The following is a 6,576-nucleotide window of genomic DNA, read 5'->3' as shown; positions in this document are numbered from 1 at the left end:
TTTTTTTTTTTTTTTGAGAGGGAGTCTTGCTCTGTTGCCAGGCTAGAGTGCAGTGGCGCAATATTGGCTCACTGCAACCTCTGCCTCCTGAGTTCGAGTGATTCTCCTGCCTCAGCCTCCTGAGTAGCTGGGATTACAGGCATGTTCCACCATGCCCAGCTAATTTTTTTTTTTTTAATTTTTAGTAGAGATGAGGTTTCACCATGTTAGTCAGGATGGTCTTGATCTCCTGACCTCATGATCCGCCTGCTTTGGCCTCCCAAAGTGCTGTGATTACAGGCATGAGCCACTGTGCCCCGCCCAGACTGCCGTATTATCTAAAGCCAGATTCTGGTACCAAGCTTCTATACAAAAAACTTATAAGTAACTATGTAGCAGGACGAGCCGCAGACAAAACTCCTCAGACACCAACCAGGTTAAAGAAAGAAGGAGCTTTATTCTGTTGGGAGCATCGGCAGACTCACATCTCAAAAACCAAGCTCCCCAAGTGAGCAATTCCTGTCCCTTTTAAGGGCTTACAATTCTAAGGGGGTCCACATGAGAGGGTTGTGATTGATTGAGCAAGCAGGGGGGCTGACATGCACCAGTAATCAGAATGGAGCAGAACAGGACAGGGATTTTCACAATGCTTTTCCACACAACGTTTGGAATCTATAGATAACATAACCAGATAGGTAAGGGGTTGATCTTTAACTACCAGGCCCAGGGCATGGTGCCAGGCTGTCTGCCTGTGGATTTCATTTCTGCCTTGTAGTTTTTACGTCTTCTTTCTTTGGAGGCAGAAATTGGGCATAAGACAATATGAGGGGTGGTCTCCAATAAGTAGAATTTCTATACATCTCTGGAATGTATGCATGTTGAAACTCATTGTGCAACCCTTGCTGACATCATGGCACCAGAATGTCTACAGATGTAATCATTTATCACGACACGTGCGGGTAAGATGGTCCAAATTATCCTTAGGCTCCCACTTTAAGGTCCATAAATACTCCTGAGTAAAATCCACCGTGTGGCTCAGTCCTCTCTTGCTGAAGTGCCCTGTTGCAGTCTGCTGCAATGTGTTATCTAGTATAACTTTCCTTTTCAAACTTACACTGTTGTTGGTAAATTCTTTTACCACCTGCAAGCCAATTACTCTCTGCTGCTGGGGCTCTGATAAGGCCACTAAGAACTAGTCCTCAAAAGCCGGGTGCAGTGGCTCACACCTGTAATCCCAGCACTTTGGGAGGCTAACGTGGGTGGATCATGAGGTCAGGAGATTGAGACCATCCTGGCTAACATGGTGAAACCCTGTCTCTACTAAAAATAAAAAAAATTAGCTGGGTATGGTGGCGGGCAACTGTAGTCCCAGCTACTTGGGAGGCTGAGGCAGGAGAATGGCGTGAACCCGGGAGGCAGAGCTTGCAGTGAGTGTAGATCAGGCCACTGCACTCCAGCCTGGGCGACAGAGGGAGACTTTGCCTAAAAAAAAGAAAGAAAGAAAGAACTACTCCTCAATACTATTAATTCATGTAGAAGAGAAAGACTCAGAATAAATGGCCAGTGAAGTAGCAGAAGGACCAGGTGTTTCTCTGTATTTTGATGCACTGATGACTTGGGGCCTTGTGGACCCTTGAAGGATGGCCCCTCTCAGTGTTAGCTAATTCCCAGGGACAGTAAATAGCACTTTGGGGATTGTGCCTTTCAAATACAAACCAACAGAGTGTGCTCCCTCACCACCTTCTTCATTGAGCTCTCACATTCTGGCCACTGTTTTCCCACCTTAATCATTCAAGGACAAAGTAACCTGACAATTACGGACAGCCCTTATGCCTCAGAGCCTGTTTAGCATTTGCTTAGCAGCCAATGCTAAGCCTGCTTATCATCCCTTTCCTGTTCCTTCCCATGGAAAATACAATTAAGGCTGTTACCCACATTTCCCTCTTGCTCCTGCCTCCTGACCAAACCTACTACCTTTAAAACACTAGGACATGCCTGTAATCCTAGCACTTTCGGGGGCAGGCAGATCACTTGAGCCCAATATCTTGAGATGAGCCTGGGCAACATGGTGAAACCCCGTCTCTACAAAAATTACAACAAATTAGCCAGGTGTTGTGGCATATGTCTGTAATCCCAGCTACTCAGGAGGCTGAAGTGAAGGATCCCTTGAGCCTGGGAGGTTAGGGCTGCAGTGAGCTGTGATGGTGCCACTGCACTCCAGGCTAGGCAACAGAGTAAGACCCTGTCTCAAAAACAAAACAAAACAAAAAAACACTAGGAAAGTGTGGTAGTTTTGAAGTCAAGTGAAAAACTGGTCCTCCAGAAGAAACAACCCACAGAATGGGAGAAGATATTTGCAAACCATACATCAGAAAAGAGCTTAGTATCAAAAATATGTAAGGAACTCAAACAACTCAAAAGCAAGAAAGCAAATAACCTGATTTAAAATTGGGCAACAGGCTGGGCACAGTGGCTCATGCCTGTAATCCCTTTGGGAGGTCAAGGTGGGTGGATCACTTGAGGTCAGGAGTTTGAGACCAGCCTGACCAACAGGCAGGTCTTTAGTGGAGACCCCATCTCTACTAAAAATACAAAATGAGCCAGACGTGGTGGCACATGACTGTAATCCCAGCTGCTTGGAAGGCTGAGGCTGGAGAATCCGTTGAACCCAGGAAGTGGTTGCAGTGAGCCGAGACTGCGCCATTGCATGCTAGCCTGGGCAACAAGAGTGAAACTCCGACTCAGGAAAAGAAAAAAAAGGGCAACAGATCCAAAAAGACATTTCGCAAAAGAAGCAGAGGCTCATGATCTAATCATTAATTAAAGGTCGTACCTCTTAACATTGTTGTATTGGGGATTAAGTTTCCAACACTCGATCTTTGGGGGACACATTCAAACCACTGTAAACATTATTCACAATAGCCTCAAGATAAGGAATTGACTTGTGTCCCTCAGTGGATGAATAGATAAAGATAATGTGGCATATATGTACACAGTAGAATATTACTCAGCCTTGAAAAGAAAGAAATACTGTCATTTGTGACAATGTGGGTGAAACTGGAGGACCTTATGATAAGTGAAATAAGCCAGGCACAGAAAGATAAATATTACATTATCATACTTACTTGTGGAATACAAAAAAAGTTCAATTCAAAAGTAAGGAATGGAGGCCAGGCATGGTGGCTCACACCTGTAATCCCAGTACTTTGGGAAGCTGAGGTGGGCAGACTGCTTGAGCTCAGGAATTAGAGACCAGTCTGGGCAATATAGTGAAACTGAGAGGAGAGGAGAAGGGAGGGGAGCGGAGGGGAGGGGAAAGGAAAAAGGAAAGGAAGGGAAAAACAGTGGTTACCAAGGTATGCAGGGGTGGGGGGATTGGGGAGATGTTGGTCAAAGGATTCAAAATTTCAGTTAGACAGGAGAAATAAACTCAGGAGATCTATAGTTAATAACAACATACTGTATTCTTGCAAATGGCTGAGAATAGATTTTAAATGTTCTTACTAGAATATGATTTGTATGGTAACACATATGTTAATTAGCTTGATTTAGTCATTCTGTAATGTATACATATTTCAAAGTATCATGTTGTTTAAAAAAAGAGAGAATTGGCCAGGTGCGGTGGCTCACGCCTATAATCCCAGGATTTTGGGAGGCCGAGGAAGGCGAATCATGAGGACAAGAGATTGAGACCATCCTGGCCAACATGGTGAAACCCCGTCTCTGATAAAAATATAAAAATTAGCTGGGCATGGTGACGCACACCTGTAGTCCCAGCTACTTGGGAGGCTGAGGCAGGAGAATCGCTTGAACTTGGGAGGCGGAGGTTGCAGTGAGCTGAGATCGCGCCACTGCACTCCAACCTGGGCGACAGAGCAAGACTCTGTCTAAAAAAAAAAAAAAGAAAAGAAAAAAAGGGAGAGAGAGAATTTAGTTCTCAGATAACAGAATGGTTGATTGCTCTAGAAGCTGCTGCTGGCAGGTCAAGTGGGATGAGCACTGGGAATTAACCATCAGATTCCATAATTGGATGGCACAGTAAACAGGGAAAACATAATGAAAGTGGAGAAGAGTAAGCTTTAGACCAAGCACTTTAAGTGGTTGAACTTTGTCCCCAGCAGGAGAAAGAAGCCCAGCTCCAAATTGAAATTACAGGGGAGATAGAATGAAAATGTCAAGAAAGCAACAATGTTCCCAGGGCGCATAATGAGTTTTTTTGGGCGTACATGTGTGTGAGTGTGCTTTGATCACAGGTACTGAGTTTCCTGTTAGTGGGAGAGTCCATGAATGTCTTGGCTATTGAGGCCCCACAACTCTGAGGGTCAAAAAGTCAAGTGGATTAAAATGGATCTGATTTTCATGTTACAGAGATAACATATCAGTTTTTTTGCTGTACTAACTTCTTAGTACAGACTAAAAGAGCAGATCAGTTTAACGAAAAGACAAGAAAAAGGAATCAGGAAAGGATTCAGAGAAGTGAGATTTCAACTGGGCCTTAAGGAAGGACAGGATATTGAAAGGTGGAGGAGAAATGCGGTATCTCAGGTGGAGAAACAACCAGGGCAGTGGCAATAGTGTACCTGAGAGGCGGCTTGGCTGAGTGTGGGCATGCACTGGAGAGAGATGGGAAATCATTCAGGAGACGTCAGTGGAGGCTGGGTTATGGTAGGTTGTGAAAATCAGGCCGTGGTGTTTGGGCTTGGCATCCTTGGCCAGGTTGGCAAATGGACCATTTTCTGCTATAACTCCCTATGGTAGTTACATCAACATTTTTCTGCTGAGCTTGAATATGGTCTTAGAAATGGCTCTTCAGATAATCATTATTGGCAATCAATATGAAACTTACTACCAATCTGGTGGTACACAAAAGGAAGCAAATCCAGGTTTTCTCAATCAGTAAGGACATAATAAATGTGCTGTTTAAGAAGTATTGATATTCAGGATAGGTCAGCTAGAGACTGTTGCTAAGTATGTAATGTTGAGGTCACTAGAACTCAGCAGACAAACTTGGGGAAAGTTTAATAATTTGATGATAATATTAGAGTTTTTCTCTGCACTGGTAAGAAATTTCAGTTAGGTTATTATGTCAGGTTCCTTTGTGAGAAAAGCAGTCTCATTTTGGCTTGTCAAGTTAGAGTGGCTTGACAGTAGTAGATAAGAATATGATTCTTCTTTATTTTCTGTTATTTATTTATTTATTTTTGAGAGAGTCTCCTCTTGTCATCCAGGCTACAGTATAGTGGCAAGATCTCAGCTTGCTGCAACCTCCACCTCTTGGGTTCAAGCAATTCTCTGCCTCAGCCTCCCAAGTAGCTGGGATTACAGGTGGCCGCCACTACACCTGGCCAATTTTTGTATTTTTAGTAGATACAGGGTTTCACCATTTTGGCCAGGCTGGTCTTAAACTCCTGACCTCGTGATCTACCTGCCTTGGCCTCCCAAAGTGCTGGGACTACAGGAGTGAGCCACCACACCTGGCCCCCCGCTATTTTTTTTTTTTAAGACAGTGTCTCATTCTGTTGCCCAGGCTGTATTACAGTGGTGCCATCATAGCTCACTGAAGCCTTAACCTCCTAGCTCAAGTGATCCTCCCATCTCATCCTCCTAAGTAGCTGAGGCTACAGGCACAAACCAGAATGCCAGCTTTTTTTTTTTTTTTTTTTTAACTCCATTTTCCCCTTTTTTTTTTTTTTTTAATTTAAGTTCTGGGCAACAGGGGCAGAACGTGCAGGTTTGTTACATATGTATACATGTGCCATGGTGGTTTGCTACACCCATCAACCTGTCATCTGCATTAGCTATTTGTCCTAATGCTATCCCTCTCCTAGCCCCCAATCCCTGACAGGCCCTGGTGTATGATGTTCTCCTCCCTGTGTCCATGTGTTCTCATTGTTCAACTCCCACTTATGAGTGAGAACATGAGGTGTTTGGTTTTCTGTTCTTGTGATAGTTTGCTGAGAATGACGGTTTCCAGCATCATCCATGTCCCTGCAAAGGACGTGAACTCATTCTTATTTATGGCTGCATAGTATTCCATGGTGTATATTTGCCACATTTTCTTTATGCAATCTATCATTGATGGGCATTTGGGTTGGTTCCAAGGCTTTGCTACTATAAATAGTGCCATAATAAATATACATGCGCATGTGTCTTTATAGTAGAATGATTTACAATGCTTTGAGTATATACCTAGTAATGGGATTGCTGGGTCAAATAGTATTTCTTTTTTTTTTTTTTTGAGATGGAGTCTCGCTCTGTCGCCCAGGCTGGAGTGCAGCGGAGCGATCTCGGCTCATTGCAAGCTCCGCCTCCTGGGTTCACGCCATTCTCCTGCCTCAGCCTCCCGAGTAGCTGGGACTACAGGTGCCCGCCACCACGCCCGGCTAATTTTTTGTATTTTTTAGTAGAAACAGGGTTTCACCATGTTAGCCAGGATGGTCTCAATCTCCTGACCTCGTGATTCACCCACCTCGGCCTCCCAGATTGCTGGGATTACAGGCATGAGCCACTGTGCCAGGCCGTGCAAATAGTATTTCTAGTTCTAGATCCTTGAGGAATTGCCACATTGTCTTCCACAATGGTTGAACTAATTTACAC

Source organism: Rhinopithecus bieti, unplaced genomic scaffold, assembly GCF_001698545.2.
Source record: "Rhinopithecus bieti isolate Rb0 unplaced genomic scaffold, ASM169854v2 scaffold_13195, whole genome shotgun sequence".
Lineage (NCBI taxonomy): Eukaryota > Metazoa > Chordata > Mammalia > Primates > Cercopithecidae > Rhinopithecus > Rhinopithecus bieti.
This window is presented reverse-complemented; position numbering follows the sequence as displayed.